The sequence below is a fragment of the Hyla sarda genome, chromosome 8, assembly GCF_029499605.1.
Source record: "Hyla sarda isolate aHylSar1 chromosome 8, aHylSar1.hap1, whole genome shotgun sequence".
NCBI lineage: Eukaryota > Metazoa > Chordata > Amphibia > Anura > Hylidae > Hyla > Hyla sarda.
The window spans coordinates 159,777,040-159,803,377 of NC_079196.1; the positions used below are offsets into that span (position 1 = coordinate 159,777,040).

At 46.7% G+C, this 26,338-nt stretch overlaps 1 protein-coding gene across 5 annotated transcripts in view; it reads left to right on the forward strand.

Moving 5' to 3' along the window:
* The window catches only part of LOC130285007 (multidrug resistance-associated protein 1-like), a 165,503-nt gene that overhangs the window by 35,556 nt on the left and 103,609 nt on the right, over window positions 1–26,338 (forward strand). The window lies entirely within an intron of this gene.

A 26,338-nucleotide genomic window follows, 5' to 3' on the forward strand; every position in this document is an offset into this window, starting at 1 on the left:
ATGCCCCTTGAAATGAAGAGAAGGAGAAATAGCTGTGCACCATGGAAGGGGCTCTCAGGGGCTCATTGGCAGCAGTGAGAACACTAAAATCACGTTATCATCACCTTGAAGGGTTAATCTCACAAAACCATGCATATAAAAAAATAAAAATAAAAAAAAAAAGTACGCTTTAAGTTTCAAATAGCTTACTTCATATTTTTTTGCAGTGGAAAAACCACCTTCTTATTTATGACCTTATAGGTTAACTATGAAAAATACCATCCCAGCGTTCTGTTATGTCAGTTGTTATCAGGGTGATCACCCACATGAAGTGCAGCCAGTTCATTCCTCTATTTAGTGGAAGTTTTTTGCAGATACACTATGGTAAGGATTTATCAAAACCTGTGCTGTGGAAGAGTAGAGCAGTTGCCTATAGCAATCAATCAGATCGCTTCTTTCATTTTTCAGAAGCCTTTTAACCGCTTAAGGAACCAGGGCGTACCTGTACATCCTGAGTCCGCACCCGTGGCTAATACTGCTCGGCACTGATCACGGTGCCACTCGCTATTAACCCTTTAGACGCGGCGTTCAAAGTTGATCGCCGCGTCTTAAGTGAAACTAAACTGCTGCCAGTTAGCTCTGGGGGGTATTCGTGACCGCCACGGTGAAATCGTGGCATCCCGAACAGCTGTAGGACACGAGGAGGGTCCCCTTACCTGCCTCCTGGTGTCCAATCCCCGAATGACTGCTCAGTGCCTGAGATCCAGGCATGAGCAGTCAAGCGGCAGAATCATTGATCAATGGTTTCCTATGAGAAACCATTGATCAATGTAAAAGATCAGTGTGTGTGCAGTGTTATAGCCCCATATGGGAGCTATAACACTGCAAAAAAAAGTGAATAAAGATAATTTAACCCCTTCCCTAATAAAAGTTCCTTTTCCCATTTAAAAAAAAATAACACTGTAAATAAAAATAAACATATGTGGTATCGTCGCGTGCGGAAATGTCAGAATTATAAAAATATATCATTAATAAATCCGCACGGTGAATGGCGTACACGCAAAAAATTCCAAAGTCCAAAATAGCGTATTTTTGGTCACTTTTTATATCATAAAAAAAAGAAAAAAATCTATAAGTCCGATCAATGCAAATATGGTACTGCTAAAAACTTCATATCACTGCGCAATAAACTAGCCTCATACCTCCCCATACTCGGAAAAATAAAAAAGTTATAGTGGGTCAGAAGATGACAATTTTAAACGTAGAAATTTTCCTGCATGTAGTTAGGATTTTTTTCAGAAGTACGACAAAATCAAACCTATATAAGTAGGGCATCATTTTAATCGTATGGGCCTACAGAATGAAGAAAAGGTGTCATTTTTACCGAAAAAATTTACTGTGTAAAAACGGAAGCCCCCTAAATTGCATCTTTTCTTCAATTTTGTCGCACAATGATTTTTTTTTCCATTTCACCGTAGATTTTTGGGTAAAATGACTGATGTCATTACAAAGTAGAATTGGTGGTGCAAAAAATAAGCCATCATATGGATTTTTTGTTGCAAAATTGAAAGAATTATGATTTTTTAAATGTAAGGAGGAGAAAACGAAAGTGCAACAACAGAAAATCCCCGGGTCCTTAAGGGGTTAAAAATTGAAAGAAGTGATCTCAATGGTTGTTATGGACAACTGGTCTACTTTTCCTCTGCACAGGTTTTGATAAATCTCCCAATATGTGTACCTTATTGTCACTGTGAGATACCACATTGGAGGAGATTTATCAAGACCTGTGCAAAGGAAAAGTTTAGCAGTTTCTCATAGTAACCAATCTGATTTTTTCTTTTATTTTTAGAGACATTTTTAACTGCTATGTGCTGTCGCTGCTCCAGGGGCTTCATGTTTCATATGGGACATACGCACTGTGGGCAGCTCTTTGCAGGGCACCCTGCCATATTTTCTCACAACATAAAAATTAACTATAAATAATTTTTTTTTTTAAAGAATATATATGTATTCCTTGGCCATCTTCTGGTGTGGTTTGGCATCCCCTTGAGGCCCACACTTGCTTGAGGTGTCCCTCTGGCTTCCCTAATCCTACCGTTATGGAGCATAGGCAAACCGCCGTGGTGGGTTGTTGCCTGATCTTCACGCTTCCTTGGAAACTGTTGGGGGATATATTCAAGCAGTCTGTCATACAATGTATGAGCCCTTTTTTGTTCCTGTGAGATGCTCAGGTTTCTTTTGAGATTCCGCATCTGTCAGGACTGACGGCCTACCATCCTCTGGGTGTTATTGGCATGTCATGCTCTATGATTCCCTTCTCCACAGGCTGCCGCATCCGCGGCTAGTGCTCTGGTTCCCCGGTAGGTCTCCATGGGAGTATTCCTGCGTGGCATGGATTGGTCATGATATCATTATGCCAGAAAGTAGTCTTGCATGTCACGGCTGCCGAGTCCATGGCTGGCACTCCAGTGCCCACTGCTGGTGTGAGGTGTCCGAAGGAGTGATCCGTTGTGTACTATGGACCCATGCCAGTAAGCCAGACAGTGGTCTGCATGGTTTCCTCTGCCGCCTGTCACACATCACACGGCTGATGTATGTGTGCCTGGATTTCGGGTACCTCACTACTCTGCAGGGTTTCCTCTGCCGCCTGTTTCTTCTCCAAGGACTGAAGTATCTGCGGCTGAAGTTTCGGGACCCCACTGCCAGTGCGAGGTGACCGCTGGAGTGCCCCATTGTCTATATGGACCCATACCAGTAAGCCAGACAGTGGTCTGCATAGTTTTCTCTGCCGCCTGTTACTTCTCCAAGGGCTGATGTATGTGCGGCTGGAGTTCCGGTATCTTACTACTGAGCAAGGTGTCTGATGGAGTGAACCGTTGTCTTCTATGGACCCATACCAGTAAGCCAGACAGTGATCTACATGGTCTCCTACATTGCCTATCACACGGTTGATATAGCTGCGTCTGGAGTTTCGGTACCTCATTACTGCGAGGTGCCCAACGGCATGACTTGCTGTCCACTATGCACCCAAACCAGTAAGCCAGACAATGGTCTGCATGGTTTCCTCTGCCGCTTGTCTCACATCACACGGCTGATGTATCTGCAGCTGGAGTTCCGGTAACTCACTTCTGTGCGACAGGTCCTATGGAGTTACCCGTTGTCCTCTCTGGTCCCATACTGGTAAGCCGGACAGCGGTCTGCATGGTTTCCTACACCGCTTGTCACACATCACATGGCTGATGCAGCTATGGCTGGACTTCCGGTACCTCACTACCATGTGAGGTGCCCATCGGAATGACTTGTTGTCTACTTTGGACCCGTACCAGTACGCCAGACAGTAGTCTGCATGGTTTCCTACACCGCCTTTCATCGGCTGATGTATCTGCGGCTGGAGTTCTGGTGCCCCACTGCCAGGCGCAGTATACGTAGAACTGACCAAACGTTTCCTGCGGACCCTATCGGATGACAGGGATGCATTCCACAGCTCCTCTGCCTTCCCCTATCTCTAAGGGGGGCGGGGTTTCTATCCATGTCTCCTGGTGGAGGTTCTGGAGAAGGTCCCTATAGATACATGGGATTCATGCTAGGGCTGGGCGGTATACCGGTTCATACCGAATATCAAAATTTTTGGCCTGCAGAATATGAATTTTTCCCATACTGCAATACCGTTTTGGCCCCTCCCCGTTGGGAATGAATTATCAGCCCAGCGCAGCGCTGTCCCCACATCAGGGAACTAATCATACGTGACCCGCCAGCACTGTTCTGCTCCCCCCTAATTATCAGCCCAGCGGGGTACTACTCACATATGTCACCCGAAAACACTGCCTTCATCCTCTTTTTTGGGGGCCGCCAGCGCTGGAACTCACTGTATGCCAGTGGTCTCCAACCTGCGGACCTCCAGATGTTGCAAAACTACAACTCCCAGCATGCCCGGACAGCCAACGGCTGTCCGGGCATGCTGGGAGTTGTAGTTTTGCAACAGCTGGAGGTCCGCAGGTTGAAGACCACTGCTGTACGCTGTATCCCTATGCCTGGGCTGCAAAAGATAAAGAAAATAAACTTTAACTTACCTACGTCGGCCTTACGCTGGGGATTGGAATGTCGGACAGCCGTCAGCCTATCACCGGCCGGAGCTATGTCCCGCCCCGGCCAGTGATAGGCTGAGCCCACTGTCATGTAAGAAGCCGGCTTCTTACATGACAGTGGGTTCAGCCTATCACTGGCCGGGGCGGGACATCGCTCTGGCCGGTGATAGGCTGACGGCTGTCCGACGTTCCAGTCCCCAGCGTAAGGCCGACGTAGGTAAGTTAAAGTTTATTTTCTTTATCTTTTGCAGCCCGGGCATAGGGATACAGCGTACAGCAGTGGTCTCTAACCTGCGGACCTCCAGCTGTTGCAAAACTACAACTCCCAGCCAACGGCTGTCCGGGCATGCTGGGTGTTGTAGTTTTGCAATATCTGGAGGTACGCAGGTTGGAGACCACTGGCGTACAGTGAGTTCCAGCGCGGGCGTCCCCCAACAAAGAGGAGGAGGGCAGTGTTTGCGGGTGACATATGTGAGTAGTACCCCGCTGGGCTGATAATTAATTGGGGGGGAGCAGAACAGCGCTGGCAGGTAACATGATTTTGGGGGGGGGGGGGAGCAGAAGAGTGCTCGCGGGTCACATGATTTGGGGTGGGGGTGAAAGAAATACTGTTATATACCGTGGAACCGCCATAAGTTACAAAAATACCGTGATACACATATTTGGTCATACCGCCCAGCTCTAATTCATGCCATTCAGACAGTCCTCGTCTGTTGGGTCTTCTACGCCACCAGGTCGCCCGTTGGATGAGCCGCACTCCAGTTCCCCGCTTTCTGTGGGAGGTTGCATGGAGTGACCCTGTGCACTCAGGAATTCTATTCCAGTCGGCCAGATGGTTTTCCGCATGGCCTACTACTATGTCGGGTCACCTGCCATACTCCTTCCACACCGTGGACGGTGGTTATGGTATAACCCACTGCCAAGGGGTAGTTCCGAGTGAGTCTCCTTGGGTGGCTCCATGGCCTTTCTACAATGCTCCACGTGCTGGTTTGTTCCCTATTTTACCAGATTCCTCTTGGCATGCCTGCTACTCTGTCTGAAGGCTGGGATCTCACTGCGCTGTATTTTTCCCGTATGCAGGACTTTTCTACCGGTAAGGTCAAACGGTGCCTGCATGTTTCCTGCTCCTCATACTTTTTTTTCTGCAGGCTCCAGGGACTTTCTCAGCCACAGCAGCATCCCTTTGTTCCTCTTCCTAAGGTTGCAATGTTGGTCTGCTGGAGGCATACCTCCCTTCCTGCAGGTCCCTTGGATGTCTGCGGTTTCTTTCCTGTCGGCTGTCTTGGTACCCCACTACTATCGTTAGGTACCCTTGTCTCTGTCCCTCCATATGATAAGGCTGCTCTGTCAGTGTAGAGCCCACCTTTCCTTCTGTCCGGTGTGGTGTGCCTCTGGGCTTCCTGGGATTTTGTTTTCGCAGTTCTGTTGAGCACTTCGGTTCTGGTATGGTGCCTGCTGGGGCGACACAGTCAATTCTGCCCCTCCCTATGCCTCCAGGTACCTCCGAGTTTTCAGTCCTGGGTGGCTCAGGCACCTACTCTGCTGCCTTAGTCATTGTCCAGACTGGCTCTCCATACGTTTTGTATCGTTGCCCAGCTCCAGTGTGCAGGATTCCTATCCCCCTGGGGACACGAGGTGGCTCCTCTATACAGCGATGGGTTGTTGCTGAAGCCTGGGGGCTACATTCTCCCAGTCTTGGTCCGTGGCTGTGGGGCAGCATTTCCCTGCTCCTACTGTACCTGGCGCACATGCCACTTCCCTTTCCACAGGGGGCACGGGTATCAGGGTGCTTGTCATGGTCAGTACTTGAGTTTCATCTTGGCCACCCTTGTTTTCCCTCCTCTAGGGGGACTATTTTTGTTGAGCTTTTTCTGACACCAAGATGATGCCATCTCTCTTCCCACTATATAGGTGGGGTATCTGGCTGGGCCCTTTTTTTTTTTTGCTGGGAGCGATCACCAGGGTCTTTTTTTTTTTTTAACTGTATAGGCTTTTGTGCTTCCTGCCACTTTTGCAGCCTGGCTCTTTTTTTGTTTTTGGTTATCTACTGCTGCTCCCGCAGCCTTGACTCTCTCCTCTGTTGGAGGAGTTTATGTTATCTCGTATGGCCGGCGACAGCTTGTCTAGCAACCGTCTGTTGTCCGGGTCCTGCCCTTCTCCTCCCTTCGCACAATCTCCTGGGAAGGGTGTGTTCTTCCTTCCCTTTTGTCATCATAATCTTCTGGAATGACTTTCCTGTGCCCAGACCCTGAGGGTCCTGGTTGGGTCCTCCTTTGTTTCCCCCTCTGTTCCCGCTCTGGCGGGATGTTTCTTCGGAGTGCTCTGGTCCACTTGGACCACTGGGATCCATGAACGGTTAGTCCATGGCTTGGTCTCTGTCCTAGGATGCTGTGGCGTGCCTTCCTTTCTGGCGGCTCTTTCGGTCCTTGGGCCTTGTTTATGGTTGAGGTCTCGGGCATGTGTAGTGATCCAGCCCAGGCTCCTCCACGATCCCTTTTGGCGGTGTGAGTGTTCTGTACTTCACTTCTTCACTTCTTCATTTTCCACAGGGAAGTTTGTCGTCCGGAGCGTTTTTCGCTGACGTCTGTTTTCCTTACTTTTCACGTATGAGTCTTCCAGGTGACTCAGGATCCTCCATTTCCCATGTCAGCCACTCCAGTGTTCTGGGATGTTCCCTTTCGGGGTGTTCCGCTTGTTCCTTGGCCGTTTGATTTGCGAGTTCGTCTTCCGGGTAAATCAAACCTCTCTAGTTTCCATGTCGGTCTCTCCGGTGCCCGGTACGCCCCTTTTCTGACCGCTCCTTTCTGCATTTGGGGTTCATTCCTCCCGAGTTTGAGGGTGTTCCAGTCATCCGGATTACACCAGCCCGGCTACTGTCGCCTTCCTGGTACTCATGGGGGGCCCCAGGGACAGGGATTTTTGAGTCTGCAGCTGTTTAGGTCTTTGTTCTCATGCACAAGACCTTTCTTGTGTCTCTTTATGGCCCGTGGATGGGGGATCTTCCGGGAGCCCAATTTCTGGGCCTAGTTTATCTCTGGCCTGGGGAGTGAGTTCAGTCTCGGGACTGATTCCTTTTCTCTGGTGGTTATTTTTCCCACCCTAGGGAACTGCTTTGGTACATCCCATCAGTAAGGTGTCCCCCAATGAAGAGTGACCAAGAAAAGGAGATTTTTTTTGTATTCACCGTAAAATCTCTTTCTCGTAGCCTTCATTGGGGTACACCGCACCCACCCATTTCTTCTCTTTTCGTCCGGATGATCCTATCCGGTTGTTGTTGTTTTTTTTATCCGGGATTCTTTTCTAGGGTCTTTCGGACATGTCCTTGGTTTGCTTCTCCTACTTCTTTGTGACAAAACTGGTTACCTCACTTCCAGTGGGCGGGTATATCCTGCCAGAGAGGAGCCAACTTTTTTTGTTCCTAGTGTCAGTGCCTCCTAGTGGCAAGAGCATATACCCATCAGTAAGGTGTCCCCCAATGAAGGTTACAAGGTTACGAGAAAGAGATTTTACGATGAGTACAAAAAAAATCTCCTTTTTGTGCTAAGTACTTGTGTCAGGAGAACTGACAGAGCAGGAAAGAGAATAGGAAAACCAACGAAGCATGCACTTTGTACAATTGGTGACACAACTCCTTTAAAGGGGTACTCCGCCCCTAGACATTTTACCCCTATCCAATTGCCAAATCCCCCACGATCAAATATCTTATCCCTCATCCTTTAGATAGGGGATAAGATGTCTGGGACAGATTATTGTGTATATATCCATAAGGCTTGCGTTAAAGCATATCACTATAAACATAAGAGGTGCATTACTGTATGTTGCTTGATCAGATGTTGCTGTGGTGAGCTGTGTTGTTGTGTGTTGCTGTGGTGAGCATATGATCACTTTACTGTAAAAGCTTCTTCCCTACCCATGTCTCCCTGACAGCTTGGGACATCTCTTCAAAGAGGCCACCACACAGTTTCTGGTATTTAGTAAATCTAGCTTTTGGTCAATGACCTGCTAGCTTTTTTTTTTATTTTTTTTTATTGCAGCCCTATATCTTTACAGTCATAAAGCAAAGCTCCATAAAACTGTTCAAACAATGTATTTACCAGGAACTGTCAAGGACAAAATTTCCTTCTTATAATGAAACATATATAACAACGGTCCAGCACCCAATAAAGAGTTACCTGTATGCTCGTTATTTTTATCTATTGTTGTAGTTTTTTTCTAGAAAGTGTAACACAATATAATATACTATTTAGAAGAGCAGTGAGTATAATGAACAACCTGGGAATAGAGGCTGAATTCTAACTCTCTGCTTCATGATATTGTACTCTCTTGGGCTCAGTCCACAAATAAGCCATGTTTACATGTTGCGTGCCAACAGCTGCAGGTCGTCCGTAGAGACCAGTTGTGATCTGAACACAGTTTCAGCAAGGGGAGCAACATGACACACACACTTACACCAAATACTCAGTCGATGCCATATTTGTAGTGGATTATAAACACTGTTATATACAGTTTTTAACCTAACCTCTAACTAAACCAGTTCAGCTGGATGGGGTAAGATGAGCCATGCAGGACACACATGACACTAATCTGAAGGAGCATCCTTAGTTGCTTCTGTGCGTAATGCATTCATACCTTTTGCTGGAGGTATACATTCCCAATTTAAACCTCCAATGGATGGCTTGGATGTATTCCACTGTATAGGCTTTTATAAAATAATTTGACGTTTTATTTTTTTGTAGTCACCTTCTGCATATGAAAGCAGTATGCTGAGCTTTCATGTATAGCTGAAAAATAGTACTCTGACAAAGGCCACAAGGACAGTCTTTTAGCCTTCAGTGGGTGAAATGAGCCCTGTTACACTTGAAGTATATAGTGGGAGCATATACACCAAATATAGGCCTCAAACACAGTGTGATTAAATGCAGTGACAACACTCTTCTGACTTGAATGGAGATTAGGAAATATTTATAAACACCTTAAAGGAAATCTGTCATCAGACTCACCCGCACTAAACCTGTTACACAGGCTTGTAGTGCGGATGATCCTGATTAAAACGCTTCTTACCTGGTTAAAAATGGTTCAGCGGTTCTTCAGATATCTTTATCTTTAGTTTTCTGTTATTCCCTGGCTTTGGAATCAGTGGGAGGTGTTATCATCTGGGACTCGGCCACACGTCATTCTAGCTGGGTGGAGCTGCCGCCCGGCTCATGAATATTCATGAACTTATCCTCGTGGTCTAACTCCTTTTTCTCGGTCTGGTGGGGAAGGCCGCGCATGCGCCTCGTTCCGTACACCCGGAAGCGGCGTTCTCCCCCCCGGCTTCACTCGAGCTGCGGCCCTATACAAGTAAGAAGACGGGCTGCATGAGTGAAAAGCCGGGGGTGGGAGGAAGGGAGGGACGGAGGGTGTTTTTATTCACAAACTGAAGGAACAAGCAGGTTATATATAGATATATTTGTGTGGATAACTTCATGAATATTCATGAGCCGGGCGGCAGCTGGAATGACGTATAGCCGAGTCCGAGATGATAAGACCTCCCACTGAGTCCCAAGCCAGGGAAAAGCAGAAAACTAAAAATATAGATATCTTAAGAAGCGCTGAACCATTTTTAACCAGGTAAGGAGCGTTTTAATCAGGATCACCCGCACTACAAGCCTGTGTAACAGGTTTAGTGCGGGTGATTCTGATGACAGATTTCCTTTAAGTCTTTGCAGTTTGGGAACTATATTTTATGAGGATTTTCCTAATCACAGCAAAACAGTAAAAAAGTATGAATACCCTGAAAACATATGATAAAACAATAAATAAGGCAAGCTCTTGTAAAAATACCCCAAGAGTACAGCATATTTATGTCTACTTTGTAGCTATCTTTAGTCCTTTTATCAATATATTTACCTAGTTTTGCAGCATTACTGATTGAATCACAGCATAACTGGGCAGTATCTTGTCAGAGGGGTTATCATGTTATTTAAAAAGTATTCACAGTTCTTTGGCTAGCTTATCAATAGGAGGGTCATTGGGAGTATGACTTTCTGCACCTCTATTGTTCAGCTTTTAAACTGGACTACTAGGCTCCAGTGGGCCCTGTGTATCCATCATTGTTTACACTGATTTCATTCCACAATACTGTCACATTTATAACAGCTGTGCACGGCATTACAACTTTGTCATATTTAACCCCTTGGGGACGGAGCCCATTATGACCCTAAGGACGGGAGCATTTTTTGCAAATCTGACCACTGTCACTTTAAGCATTAATAACTCTGGGATGCTTTTACTTATAAATTTGATTCCGAGATAGTTTTTTCGTGACATATTCTACTTTATGTTAGTGGTAAATTTTCGTTTAAAAGTGGTAACTTTCTTGGTGAAAAATTCAAAAAATTCATGAAAAATTTGAAAATTTAGCATTTTTCTAACTTTGAAGCTCTCTGCTTATAAGGAATATGGATATTCCAAATAAATTATATATTGATTCACATATACAATATGTCTACTTTATGTTTGCATCATAAAATTGATGAATTTTTACTTTTGGAAGATATCAGGGGGCTTCAAAGTTCAGCAGCAATTTTCCAATTTTTCGCAAAATTTTCAAAATCAGAATTTTTCAGGGACCAGTTCAGGTTTGAAGTGGATTTGAAGGGTCTTCTGGTTAGAAATACCCCATAAATGACCCCATTATAAAAACTGCACCCCTCAAAGTATTCAAAATGACATTCAGTAAGTGTGTTAACCCTTTAGGTGTTTCACAGGAATAGCAGCAAAGTGAAGGAGAAAATTCAAAATCTTCATTTTTTACACTCGCATGTTCTTGTAGACCCAATTTTTGAATTTTTGCAAGGGGTAAAAAGGAGAAAATTTTTACTTGTAATTGAAACCCAATTTCTCTCGAGTAAGCACATACCTCATATGTCTATGTTAATTGTTCGGCGGGCGCAGTAGAGGGCTCAGAAGGGAAGGAGCGTCAAATGGTTTTTGGGGGGCATGTCACCTTTAGGAAGCCCCTATGGTGCCAGAACAGCAAAAAAACACACATGGCATACCATTTTGGAAACTAGACCCCTCAGGGAACGTAACAAGGGGTAAAGTGAACCTTAATACCCCACAGGTGTTTCACGACTTTTGCATATGTAAAAAATGTTTTATTTTTTTTACCTAAAATGCTTGGTTTTCCAAAAATTTTACATTTTTAAAAAGTGTAATAGCAGAAAATACCCCCCAAAATTTGAAACCCAATTTCTCCCGATTCAGAAAACACCCCATATGGGGGTGAAAATTGCTCTGCTGGCGCACTACAGGTCTCAGAAGAGAAGGAGTCACATTTGGCTTTTTGAAAGCAAATTTTGCTCTGGGGGCATGCCGCATTTAGGAAGCCCCTATGGTGCCAGAACAGCAAAAAAAAAAAACACATGGCATACCATTTTGGAAACTAGACCCCTCGGGGAAAGTAACAAGGGGTAATGTGAATCTTAATACCCTACAGGTGTTTCACGACTTTTGCATATGTAAAAAAAAATTTTTATTTTTTACCTAATATGCTTGGTTTCCCAAAATTTTTACATTTTTAAAAAGGGTAATAGCAGGAAATACCCCCCAAAATTTGAAGCCCAATTTCTCCCGATTCAGAAAACACCCCATATGGGGGTGAAAAGTGCTCTGCTGGCGCACTACAGGTCTCAGAAGAGAAGGAGTCACATTTGGCTTTTTGAAAGCAAATTTTGCTCTGGGGGCATGCCGCATTTAGGAAGCCCCTATGGTGCCAGAACAGCAAAAAAAAAACTCATGGCATACCATTTTGGAAACTAGACCCCTCGGGGAACGTAACAAGGGATAATGTGAACCTTAATACCCTACAGGTGTTTCACGACTTTTGCATATGTGAACATTTTTTATTTTTTTTTACCTAAAATGCTTGGTTTCCCAAAATTTTTACATTTTTAAAAAGGGTAATAGCAGAAAACCCAGTAGACCCAGTTTTTGAAATAAAATCCTCTCAAAATTTGTAACCCAATTTCTCTCGAGTAAGGAAATACCTCATATGTGTATGTCAAGTGTTCGGCAGGCGCACTAGAGGGCTCAGAAGCGAAGGAGCAACAATGGGATTTAGGAGAGTGAGTTTTTCTGAAATGGTTTTTGGGGGGCATGTCCTATTTAGGAAGCCCCTATGGTGCCAGGACAGCAAAAAAAAAAACATTGCACACTATTATGGAAACGACACCCCTCAAGGAACGTAACAAGGGGTACGGTGAGCCTTAACACCCCACCGGTGTTTGACAACTTTTTGTTAAAGTCGGATGTGTAAATGAAAAAAAATTTTTTGCCACTAAAATGCAGTATTTTCCCCCAAATATTACTTTTTTACAAAGGGTAATAGGAAAAAATGCCCCCCAAAATTCGTAACCCAATTTCTTCTGAGTATGGAAATACCCCATGTTTGGATGTCAAGTGCACTGCGAGCGAACTACAATGCTCAGAAGAGAAGGAGCGCCATTGAGCTTTTAGAGAGATCATTTGTTTGGAATGGAAGTCGGGGGCCATGTGCATTTACAAAGCCCCCATGGTGCCAGAACAGTGGACGCCCCCACATGTGACCCCATTTTGGAAACTACACCCCTCACGGAATGTAATAAGTAGTACAGTGAGCATTTACACCCTACTGGCGTTTGACAGATCTTTGGAACAGTGGGCTGTGCAAACAAAAAAATAAAATTTTTCATTTTCACGGATCACTGTTCCAAAAATCTGTCAGACACTTGTGGGGCGTAAATGCTCACTGTACCCCTTATTACATTATGTGAGGGGTGTAGTTTCCAAAATGGGGTCACATGCGGGTATTTATTTTTTTGCGGCAGAACCGCTGTAAAATCAGCCACCCCTGTGCAAATCACCAATTTCGGCCTCAAATGTACATAGTGCGCTCTCACTCCTGAGCCTTGTTATGCGCCCGCAGAGCATTTTACGCCCACATATGGGGTATTTCCGTACTCAGGAGAAATTGCGTTACAAATTTTGGGGGTCTTTTTTTCCTTTTACCTCTTGTGAAAATAAAAAGTAAAGGGCAACACCAGCATGTTAGTGTAAAAAATTTTTTTTTACACTAACAGGCTGGTGTAGACCCCAACTTTTCCTTTTCATAAGGGGTAAAAGGAGAAAAAGCCCCCAAAATTATTAGTGCAATTTCTCCCGAGTACGGCGATACCTCATATGTGGCCCTAAACTGTTTCCTTGAAATATGACAGGGCTCCGAAGTGAGAGAGCGCCATGCGCATTTGAGGACTAAATTAGGGATTGCATAGGGGTATTCTATGCCAGTGATTCCCAAACAGGGTGCCTCCAGCTGTTGCCAAACTCCCAGCATGCCTGGACAGTCAGTGGCTGTCCGGAAATGCTGGGAGTTGTTTTTTTGCAACAGCTGGAGGCTCTGTTTTGGTAGCACTGCCGTACAATATGTTTTTCATTTTTATTTGGGGGGGGGGGGGGACAGTGTAAGGGGTGTATATGTAGTGTTTTACTCTTTATTATGTGTTAGTGTAGTGTAGTGTTTTTAGGGTACATTCACACTGGCGGGTCATGGTGAGTTTGCGGAGTTTGAGGAATTTGCGCTGCAGCGAAAAATTTGCCACAGCTCATACTTGAAGCAGGAAACTTGCTGTAAACCCGCCCGTGTGAATGTACCCTGTACGTTCACATGGGGGGGGGGCAACCTCCAGCTGTTTCAAAACTACAACTCCCAGCATGTACTGACAGACCGTGCATGCTGGGAGTTGTAGTTTTGCAACAGCTGGAGGCACACTGGTTGGAAAACCTTCAGTTTGGAAAATACTGAGTTAGGTAACAGAACCTAACTGAAGGTTTTCCAACCAGTGAGCCTCCAGCTGTTGCAAAATTACAACTCCCAGCATGCACGGTCTGTCAGTACATGCTGGGAGTTGTAGTTTTGCAACAGCTGGAGGCACACTGGTTGGAAAACCTTCAGTTAGGTTCTGTTACCTAACTCAGTATTTTCCAACCAGTGTGCCTCCAGCTGTTGCAAAACTACAATTCCCAGCATGTACTGATCACAGAAGGGCATACTGGGAGATGTAGTTATGCAACAGCTGGAGGTACGCAACTACAACTCCCAGCATGCCGAGACAGCTGTTTTCTGTGTGGGCATGCTGGAATTTGTAGTTTTGCAACATCTGGAGTGCTACAATTTAGAGACCACTGAACAGTGATCTCCAAACTGTGGACCTCCAGATGTTGCAAAACTACAACTCCCAGCATGCCCAGACAGCAAACAGCTTTGTGGGCATGCTAGGAGTTGTAGTTTTGCAAGATCTAGAGGGCAGTATAGAGATCACTGTGCAGTGGTCTCTAAACTGTAGACCTCCAGCTGTTGCAAAACTACAAATTCCAGCATGCCCACACAGCAAACAGCTGTCTGGGCTTGCTGGGAGTTGTAGTTTTGCAACATCTGGAGGGCTACAGTCTAGAGACCACTATAGTGGTCTCAGACTGTAGCCCTCTAGATGTTTCTAGGCAACTACTCACCGGCTTCCGTCGCATCCAGGGAGCCGTCCTCTTCTGCCGCACGCCGCCGCAGATCTCCGTCGCCGCCCGCCGATCGCCGTCGCTCCGCAGCCTCCGGAGGGGTAAGTGGACTCCGGTCTTAGACAGCCGCGATCCCCCTTCTATTCCGGGTCACCATAGACCCGTAATGACCCGGAATCGGCGCAAATCGCAAGTGTGAATTCACTTGCGATTTGCGCCGATCGCCGACATGGGGGGTTTTATGATATCAGCAGTCACCCCGGCCCGGTCCCCGCCCGGCGCGCGGCGGGGACCGAAATTCCCACGGGCGTATGGATACGCCCTTCGTCCTTAAGTACCAGGACGCAAGGACGTATGCATACGCCCTTCGTCCCCAACAAGTTAAAGGGGTACTTCGGTGGAAAACTTTTTTTTTTTTTTTAATTAACTGGTGCCAGAAAGTTAAACAGATTTGTAAATTACTTCTATTTAAAAATCTTAGTCCTTCCAGTACTTATTAGCAGCTGTATGCTACAGAGGAAATTATTTTCTTTTTGAATTTCTTTTTTGTCTTGTCCACAGTGCTCTCTGCTGACACTTTTTTATTATAAAAATACAAAACAATTCCAAAAACGAAAACACAAAACAAGCTTGACCAGCTACAACAGAAATGTAAAATAAAACAAAACCCTGCCTGATCGGCCAGCCCAGCTTTAATGAATTCTAAAATGTACCAAACTATACCTATACACCTAAGCAAACTATGAAATTCACACTCACACACACAATAAATAAAAAATAATAATAATTTAGCTCAACTTGGCTAATTAAATGAAATAAATAAACCAACATAAAATTCAGCACCACCTGGCTATAACTCAAAATCATCCATACTTGGGGGAAGAAAAAAAAAATTTAAACATTTTTTTGTACATACAAATACACACCGACATACTATAATATAATATAATAATAATACTACATTATAACAGCTGGTCCGACTGCCCTTTTCTTATGGCTAATGCTACATAATATAAAACAAAATACATAACACAATATACCAACAAATAAATAATATAAAACAATATACATAACACAGTATACATACAAATATAATAAATGTGCCTCGCAAAACTACATACTAAAACCCTAAAATAAATCCTACACTAAAACTGTGTCCTCTCCCACACCACCCCTACTGTACATGGGTCAGTCCATAACCATTCGTGCAGTTCTTAAGTCCAGTCCTTAACTGACCCATGTCAGGTCCCCTAAGAAACAAAACCCCACCACCCACAAATACACCCTCCTAGCACTCCACTATACGGCTCAGCCACAAGAGACCAGTGGGAGGGCCCGCGCCTCCACTCTCTTCTGGCTTTCACCAGAGAGGCTAGATCTGACAACCTCGTCTCCTGTAAAAAGAAAATATCGGCTTCAACACGGCCAAGAAAATCGAAGGCTGCGAATCTAGCCGTATCAGACTTTATACTGGCACAATTAATAGATGCCAGCGTCAGAGGGGTGAGTGCCGCCATCATGGGTGATTGAGTTAGACGGCCACACCTTTACTTCTGCTTCCCCTTCTTTTTCGCCCCCTCATACCCTGAAGAAGAGGAAAAGGCAGGACCACTTTTGGACCTTTTCTTAGACTCTTATTGGTCCATGTGGTCCCCGTCTCTGTCCAGCCCCAGTCTAGCCCTGCCCTCCGAGGAAGGTGCCTCCGCAGGACAGGGCCCAGTTCCCCCCAGAGGCTCTCTCACCCTAGGCACCCCACCCTCACCTTCCCCCTCCAAGGAGGGGGAGGAGATGGTATCGAGGACGAGGTACCGATTTGACAGGTCAATCAGAGGGGGGGGCAGTCAGGCTTCCGTTTTGGACCTGGTCCGAAGTACAAGGCTTAACAGAGGGCTCCGACCTCTTCTTTCTCCCTTTCCTTTTGCCCTTGTCTTTCTTTTTTGGCCTTTCCCCACTCTCCTCATCCACACTTTCATAGTGGGAGGAATCGGAAGGGTCGGCCATATTGCCTTCCTCTCTGCGCAGTCTCCTGATCTCCACATCCAGCATGTTCTCCCCAAGGGCTTCAGTGGTTACAGGGCCAGCTTCAAGAGCAGGGGCCGGAGCTACCCCAGTCACCTGGGCACTCTCCAGCTCCCTACTCCTCCTACGATTTTCCTCCCGCCTTAGTTTGGCGGGGCCCTTTTTCCTCGTCACTAGCCCTGTTATGCCCCCATCCTTGCTCGTACCCTCCCCAGCCGGGGCAACTTCACAGCTCTCCCCGGAAGGAGCGGCCGCAGCACGGGCGAAGGCGCTCGGACAACGGCTGAAAGGGTGCCCGAGGACACCTCACAGGTGGCACCGGATCTGTCTGCAGGATGCAGCCAGATGACCCACCCCACCACACAAAGCACAAACCTGTACAGTACAGGCTGTGCTAAAATGGGTGGGGCTACCGCACCTATGACAGACCTTAGGCTGCCCCTGGTAAAAGACCTGGATCCTGTCACGTCCAAGGAAGGCAGCTGACGGAATGTGGGCAACTGTACTACCTGAACGCTTGAGTTTGACGGAAAACGTCCAGGCCTCGGACCAGATCCTGTGCTCATCTAGATTTTTCTTGGGCATGTCCGTCACATCCCCATACCGTCCCAGCCAGGTCATGATGTCATAGCAGGAGAGTGACTCGTTACGAGTCAAAATGGTCACTTTCTTGACTGAGTTCTGATGGGAAATAGCCTTTACGGCAAAATCCCGCCAGCCGGGCTCATTCTTCTCCACTTTGTAGTTCGACCAGAAGAGTTCAAGACCCTCCGGTCGAACAAAACTGACGTCAAATTCGGACGAACCATAGGGGTGAATCAGGGCAAAGATGTCACTCGCCCTGAATTCCATCTGGAGGAGGAGCTCAACCACTTTAGCGCGAGGCGGGCACACATCCTTGCCCCTCCAAATCAGACGGACCACGTTCCTACGGTTATTGTCCTGCCCGGGTGTCGGGAGGGACCAGACCACCTCCCCATTCTGCTCTCGGAATGCCCCCAAACCGTGCCTCTCTATCCAGAAAGACAGGTTGACCTCACCTCTTCCCTTTACCTGGATTGACCTGTCGCCCCTACATAGAGCCTCCAGGAGGCGCTGCTGCAAGTGACCCCCGAGCCGGATGGAGAGGGGGACCCCCCGGCAGCGACATGAGCATAGCTTTTAGGAGCAGGCACTACCGGGGGGGCAGCCGAACCAGACTCAGACCCAGGACCACCATTCACACCACTACACCCACCAACATCCACACCACAATTCTCATCATCCATACCAGACTTTGTATTCATACCACTACTACTCCCACCATCATTCACCTCCACTAACACTCCCACATGCACTCTTCTCATTCACAACACTACCACACCCAGCATCCTCACATCCTACACTCGCGTCCTGCCTAATGTATCCTGGGCTGGCTGGGACTTGTAGTACTGCTGGTTTTAACAGAGTCTTTTTTGCTGGCTTAGCTGTTGCTGGGGTCGACACTGATGGCTCCTCCTCCATGGGCGATGTTACTGCCTGAGCCTGGGGCGGCCCCTCCGAGCGCACCCCAGCTCTTCCCACAACGCCATCACCATGTCTGCCCGACTGCACGGGCTCTGCAGCTGGCACTGGCGCTCGGACACTCCCCCCCCCCCCCCCCTCACAGGAGAGTGCCCCGCAGCACCCACAGACCGACCGTTTTCCGCTCCAAACGCCTGGATACTCCCCACCCTCACAGAGGAGTGCCCTGCAGCGCCGGTAATGTCCACGGCACTCGGGGGACCACCCCTCAAGCACACAGACATATCACTTATCTGGACACTCCCCCCTCCTCACAGGGAAGTGCCCCGCAGTGCCAGCAACACCCGGGGAACTGCTCCCCGAGCAAACAGTAGCACAGCTTGGCCCTGGTGCCTGGACATGCCCCCCCCACCACCCTGGGGCGGTCCCGCAGCACCAGGGCTGCCCACCTTAAGCCCAATAGGACTTGCTGGCTCTATAGCGTCCTCTGCCATCTTGGACGCCATGCTGTACCCCCCTTTCTGGCCCCGCTTCACCACAGAAACGGGGACTGGCAGCTTGGGGAGCCCAGCAATTTGAACCAACTTTACAGCTGGCTCAGACTGCTGGAAAGGACGAAACACAAAAGTCAGTCTCCTGAACCTTCTGCCTTTTCTTCCTTTTCTTTACCAGATCATCTTTACCGAGATCCTCACCAAAGGCAAAATCATCCATACGGGTAGGGGACTCCTGCTGTTTAATGGCTTGCAGCAAACCCCCAATGGCCAGCTCCTCCTCACCGCTCTCCTCTGTCTCCCCATCACTGGAGGGTAGCACCACCTGGGCAGGCTCAGGGTAGCTATTTTGGGGGGCTGGGGGCCACACACACTAGGGATGGCATCCATTTCACTTCCCACAGTCGACTCTCCGCCATCTTCCTCCCCTCCTTCTTTCTCCTCCTCACTGCTCTCCTGAGGGCGGCCTGCACCATATTTCCTTTCTTTGAATCTCTCCTCATTAATCAGTTTTTCTTTTAGGAATTCTGCCCCCTCAGAGATTTTTCTTTTGGCCTCTTCCACCTCTATCTTCAGAGCCCGCACATGGGCAGTGAACTTCTGCCTCTTACCTGTAGAGCCCTGGTCAGCCTGGTAGCGGGCAAATCTCAGGTCCTCTCTCAGGCTCCTCAGCTTCCTGCCCAACTCTTCGTACTCCGCCATCTTGGCTTGTATCCTTGAGCCATAGGTTGCCAATGACTCCCTTGGTCCCAGTGCCCCCCATTGCTGGGGTTCTGGGGTAGCAGAAGGACCGCTGGTCTTTGCTGTTGCCTTACGTCCCTCTGATCCGGTCGGGGGAGTGGGCACCCCATTTCTGCGGGCCCTGCTGGAACGCCTCACCCCGACCTTGGAACCGGCTGTAGATACTATCTTTCACCCTCTCGCCAGCCGGGAACAAGAGGTAGAAGCCCGAGACTCCCTTGGCTCCATGCACCCCTGGGAAGGGAACACTGCTTCTCTCTGTGTGGAAGTCTGGAGCTCAAAGGAGACACACCCGACAACTTCACACACTGAAACTCCTGTGTTCACAGGATGTGCTCTCTGCTGACACTCTTTTTTTTATTATAAAAGTACAAAACTTATACAAAAACACAAAACAAGCTTAACCAGCTATAACATCAATAAGAAATACACTGGTACCAAAACACAAAAACAAAACCCTGCCTAACCGGCCAGCCCAGCTTTACAAAAGCCTAAAATATGCCAACCCACCTAACTGAACCAAACAACACACTCACACACATACCAAAAATGAACATAAAAATAGCACAACTTGGCTTATCAAAATATGAAAATAAAATTTAGCACTACCTGGCTACAACTCAAAACCATCCATACTCGGGAAACACGACGCGAAAACAGAACAGAAAATATAACAAGCACACCGCTACAAATAAAATAAGATATAAAAGCATAACTTGGCTTAGCAATATAAACATAAAATTTTGCACTGCCTGGCTACAAAAAAAAAAACAAAAAAAAATTAATAACACATACACTATACCAAATAAACTGAAATAAATAAACCAAATAAACCACGTAACAACATAATAACTGGTCCGACTGCCATAACTACTGTAATGCTATAATATAAAAGAATATATATAAACAATGTACATACAAAATCACATGAACATAATAATATAGTATTTAACTAAAAATAAATATATACACTACAGAAAACCTACAAAAACAATAGAACACCCTACCAAAATCCCTACACTAAAACTGTACCCTCTCCCACACCACCCCTCTTGCACATGGGTCAGAGTCCATACCGTTCATACACAAAGTCCTGTCCCTAACTGACCCATGCCAGGTCCCCAAAAGAAAAGCAAAACACCACCACCCACAAATACGCCCTCCCCACCTAGCACTCCTCCCAACCAACTTACACACAAACTTATACATACTAACATATACACACTGAGCCAAAACCGTCTTAGGCCCAAGTTTGGTCACCTGTAAGCCCTTCTTACCATATCAGCTTAAAACAAAACAAAAAGCTAGCATGCACATGCATTAGCCCACCACCAGGGAGAAGGATGGCAGACTTGATACATGAAAATAATTTTAAACTCTTTCCCTAACTACAATTTTCCCTAATTATATCCCTCCATTAAAACTGCCCCTACTTTCACCCTATCACTATCCCTATAACACTGCCCCTAACCAAAATAAAAGTACTCTACCTAAAAGGTCTAGTACCTAGGGCACATTAAAAGAAAAACCTCTCCACAGGAGAGAAGCCCTACTGGTACCAAGACTGCCATACTCAAAAGACCTGATCTTCCCGAGGTCACCAGTGATATTCCTACAGACCTCCACCTCGGAGAGGATTTTCTGTTGGGTCGACACTAAACACCGTGCGTTCCACGTGTAGTACCTAACCACTAAGCTAACTAAGAATAAAGTGCCCCGGTCTCGGCCACCCAAGTTCCTAAATGCCCCATAAGCCCACTCTGGGTAGGTAAGGCCGGCAAGTTGACTCCAGCCGATGGAAGCACCCATCCGGTTGTAGACCCCTATATTAAAGGGACAATGAAGCAGGAAGTGGTCCATGCTTTCCAGCATCTCCCCACACTCTTCTCGGGGACATCCCCGATCATCAGAGTTCCAACACTTCAAATTGTCCCTCAGATATATATCTTCCACTGAAAGCAGCGCCAGGCCAAGTCCCAAAACTTCTGAGGGATCCTTTTCATGTTCAAAAGGTACAACCCCACCATCAGATCCCGACCTGGGCAGTCCCTGAGCGCCAGAGGCTTCTGGAAGTGGGTCAACAGAACCCGTTTGTTAAGGAACTGCCTTGACTGGGTCCTGATCTCCCACACTCCCAGACCCCACCGACGTATCGACTTCAAAGTCGGGGTAGCATAAGCCGGAAGATATCCATGGGGCATACGGAGGTCCTTCACTCGCCCTCCTCTCTCCCATTCCTGGAAGAAAGGCCGAAACCATTCCCTGCAGGAGAGTACCCACGGAGGAGCCCTCTCTTTCCAGAGGTTAGCGATGTTAGCTTTCAAGAAGGTGTTCGTAAAGGGTACGTAACCTCCCTCTTGACTAGGTTCATCCTGTTCCCCCATAACAGTTGGAAAAACAGGCTGTAGATCCTAGTATAGTAAGCCTCTGGCAAGATACACACGCTGCCCAGATAGATAAACAAGGGGAGCAGGTACGATTTGATCAGGTGTACCCTTTCCCTGAGGGTCATAGACCAACCCTTCCACTGGTCCACCTTCTGAGCGGCATCCTGGAGCTTACCATCCCAGTTTTTGGTGGGATAATCATCCTGGCCGAATGTGATGCCTAAGACTTTTGCTGATTCTTGGGGCCCTGGAAGGGTGTCCGGGAGATCAAACGTGGGATCCCCCCCTCCCAGCCAGAGACTCTCACACTTATCCCGGTTGATCTTAGACCCGGATGCCTCCAAGTAGCGGTCCACCTCTGACATCACCACATCGACCTCCTCTCTCTCGGAGACGAAAATAGTGACATCGTCAGCGTACGCCACCACTCTCTGGGTGACAGCCGGCTCTGCCAGACTTATCCTGACTCCCGCCAATGGTCCGCGACTCACCCTCCTAAGGAAGGGATAGATCGCGAACACATATAAGAGTGGGCTCAAAGGACAACCCTGACTGACTCTGGACCCCACCTCAAAAGAGCGGCCAGACCACCCGTTCACCAGCGGGAAACTCTCTGCCCCTGCATACAAGATCTTAAGCCAATTAACAAAACTACTCGGTAAGCCATATCTCAGGAGGACGGACCAGAGGTACTCGTAGTTCACCCGATCAAATGCTTTGGCCTGATCCAGAGGCAGCATGTACCCCTTCCAGAGACCTGCACTACTCTGCTCCACTGCCTCCCTGACACTAAGGACAGCACTGGAACAGAGCAGTGCTGAGCCCCCGAAAGGAACCGGGGTGCAAACTTCACCAACCGATTAAACAGTATCTTGGCCAGAAGCTTCCTGTCCCTATTGAGAAGAGCTATGGGCCTCCAATTCTCAATACGGCTGGGATCTTTACCCTTTGACAGAAGAATCAGGGCTGACCTCCTCATCGACTTCGGCAGAGTGCCCGAGGAGAGACACTCATTGAATACCTCAGTCAAGAGGGGAGCTAAAGACTCCTCAAAGGTCCTGTACCACTTGGATGTTAAGCCATCCGGACCTGGCGACTTCTTAGGGGCAAGCCCCTCGATCACCAGTCTCACTTTCTCTTCCCTGATCTCTTCTGCTAAAACGCCAAGAGAGGGGTCTACCCCTGGCTCAGGAATGGTTTCAGCCAGGAAACCCGACATCACATCCAGATCCTTCCTCCCCAAGAGGTGCGAGTAGAAGGATCTGATGACCTCCAAGATCCCTGATCTGGACCGATTCGGAGATCCTGTACTATCAATCAGTCCTGAAATGACTTTACTACTCACTGACATCTTGCAGTTTCTGTAAGGGTCGGGCGAGCGGTACTTCCCGTAATCCCTCTTAAAAACCAAAGATGCGTGCCTATCATACTGACACCTCATCAGCAAGGACTTCACTCTGGAGATATCCTCTCGGCTACCTCCAGTCGAGACGAGAAGTTCGAGTTTCCTTCTCAGACCCTGATACAGGCGATACCTGTTCAGGGACCTGAGGCTTGTACAAAGATCCAGTAAAGGTACCTGACTCTGAAGAAAATCCTCAAAGAACTGTCTTACCTCCGCTTCCTCCAGGAGGGACAAATTCAGCTTCCAATAACCTTTACCCTTTACATTCAGGGAAAACAAAATCATACAGTGATCGGAGAACTCCACCTCAACCACGGACACTGCGGAAGAGACGGCTTCCTCCTTTAAATAAAACCTATCTATCCTAGACCTGCGACTACCTTGATGATAGGTGAAGCACGTGTGGCCCGAGAGGCTCTGGATGTGGGCATCCTCTAGGCGAGCTTCTCTAGCTATGCTAATCAGTGCCACACTATCGCAAGTCAGCGGACCATTGGAGCCTCTCCTATCTTGGGACCTCGTGACATTATTGAAGTCCCCTCCAAAGATCACTTGCCGACTCGTAAAAAGAAAGGGCTTAATCCTCATAAAGAGATCTTTACGGCCCCGCTTAGTTTGTGGGGCGTAGATGTTAATGAGCCGGAGCTCCTGTCCCTTCATGAAGACATCTAAGATCAGGCACCTCCCCATTTCTAATTCCATAACCCGTCGGCATTCAAGAGGAGCGGTAAAAAGGACCGCTACCACCCCACTATACTGCTCAGCCGCAAGAGATCAGTGGGAGGGGCCATGCCTCCACTCTCTTCTGGCTTTTACCAGAGAGGCTAGATCTGACAACCTGGTCTCTTGTAAAAAGAAAATGTCGGCTTCAACACGGCCGAGAAAATCAAAGGCTGCAAATCTAGCCGTATCTGACTTTATGCTGGTACAATTAATAGATGCCAGCGTCAATGGGGTGAGTGCCGCCATACAGGGTGATTAAATTAGATGGCCACACCCTTTACTTTTGCTTCCCTTTCATTTTCGCCCCCTCAACCCCTGAAGAAGACGAGAGGGCAGGACCACACTTAGACCTTTTTTTGGACCACACTTAGACCTTTTTTTGGAGTGTAAAAAAGGAAAATTTTGAATTTTCTCCTTTACCTCGCTGCTATTCCTGTGAAACACCTAAAGGGTTAACACACTTTCTGAATGTCATTTTGAATAATTTGGGGGGTGCAGTTTTTATAATGGGGTCATTTATGGGGTATTTCTAATAAGAAGACCCCTCAAATCCACTTCAAAACTGAACTGGTCCCTGAAAAATTCCGATTTGGAAAATTTTGTGGAAAATTGCTGCTGAACTTTGAAGCCCTCTGATGTCTTCCAAAAGTAAAAACATGTCAACTTCATGATGCAAATATAAAGTAGACATATTGTATATGTGAATAAATATATAATTTATTTGCAATATCCATTTTCCTTACAAGCAGAGATTTTCAAAGTTAGAAAAATGCTACATTTTTTAAATTTTCATGAAATTTTGGGATTTTTCAAGTAACAATGAAAATTTACCACTAACATAAAGTAGAATATGTCACGAAAAAACTGTCTCATAATCATCGGTAAAAGCATCCCAGAGTTATTAAAGCATAAAGTGACAGTGGTCAGAATTGCAAAAAAGGGCTGAGTCCTTAAGGTGAAAAAGGGCTCAGTCCTTAAGTGGTTAAAGTCCCATGCAAATCAATGGGAAATGTATGTTCTCACATAACCTCTGTATGGCTGGAGATATTTCAATACCTGGTACACATATTACAGGTCGGGATATGAGGACGAGATAGGAGGACGGGATGGTCGGGATAGGAAGTCGAGATAGGAGGACGGGATAGGAGGTCGGAATAGGAGGACGGGATAGGTCATCGAGATAGGAGGTCGGGATAGGAGGTCGGGATAGGAGGTAGAGATAGGAGGACGGGATAGGAAGACGGGATAGGAGGAGGGGATAGGAGCACGGGATAGGAGGACTGGGTATGAGGACGGGATATGGGGTTGGGATATGACAACAATATATGGGGATGGGATATGAAGTCAAAAGCTTTGTTGATTTTCCTCCCCAACAAGGATGAGGAAGGAAAAACCGGGCAACGCCGGGTACTAGTTATATATAAAACTCAATGAACCTGATTTACTAAGAGTGTTGTGTAGTTTTCTTTTGTGGGTTTTAATTCCCTACAATTTTTTCCCCACAGTATTTACTAAGGTTTAACTACATTTTGCACTTTTCCCTATATTTTGCTTTTTTTACACCTGCACTGATCTGTCAGGTTTTACTCAGCTGAAATCCACCATATTTTCTGTGGAAACCTTAGTAAATATGCTGGGTTTTTGTGTGAAAATGACGGTGGCACACCCCTTTTAGGTGGTCACACCCACTTTCCCTGGCAGCCACGCCCCTTATTTGGGTTTTCTCAGTAAAATGGAGGGTTAGTCAGGTTTTTTTTCAATTCTGGCGCAAATTGTGGGGAAGACAGAATTCCTGACGCACAACCCGACCAAACATGTCGGGTTTACAATAGTAGATTAGGGCCAATGTGTGTATGTTCAGCATCACTTCCAAACGGCTAAAGATATTTTCATGAAACTTGGCACACGTTACTAATATATTAACTAAAAATATAGGATAGGTTAATTAACCTTTACCCATGCCTATTTGCGAGGGTCAGGTTTTTGTTTAAAGTCTCATACAAGTCTATGGGAAATATATCTTACTGCATAACCTCCACACGGCTGGAGATATTTCAATAATACTTGGTCACATATTTCTTATATGTCAAATAAAAATATAGGGTGGTTAAATTAACCCTAACCTACCCCCTTATGCGAAGGATGGGGTTTTTATTTCAAGTCCCATACAAGTTTTTGGAACTTCCAGTACCTTATGCCACAAGCTCCGCTCTGCACCGCCTGGTGAATGCATCAGTCCGGCTTGCAAGTCACACCCTCCATGCATGCCATGCCCCATCTCACAAAGCCACTCCCACACTTTATGCCACACCCCTTTTATTTTCTACCCTTTTTGTGCATCGGTCTGGCTTGCAAATCATGCCCACTCCCACAAAGCCACGTCCCCTTCTATTTTCAACTTACAATATCTTCATCCTTGGGTCCTATTCTATTTAATATATTCATTAATGACCTTGTAGAGAGGTTGAA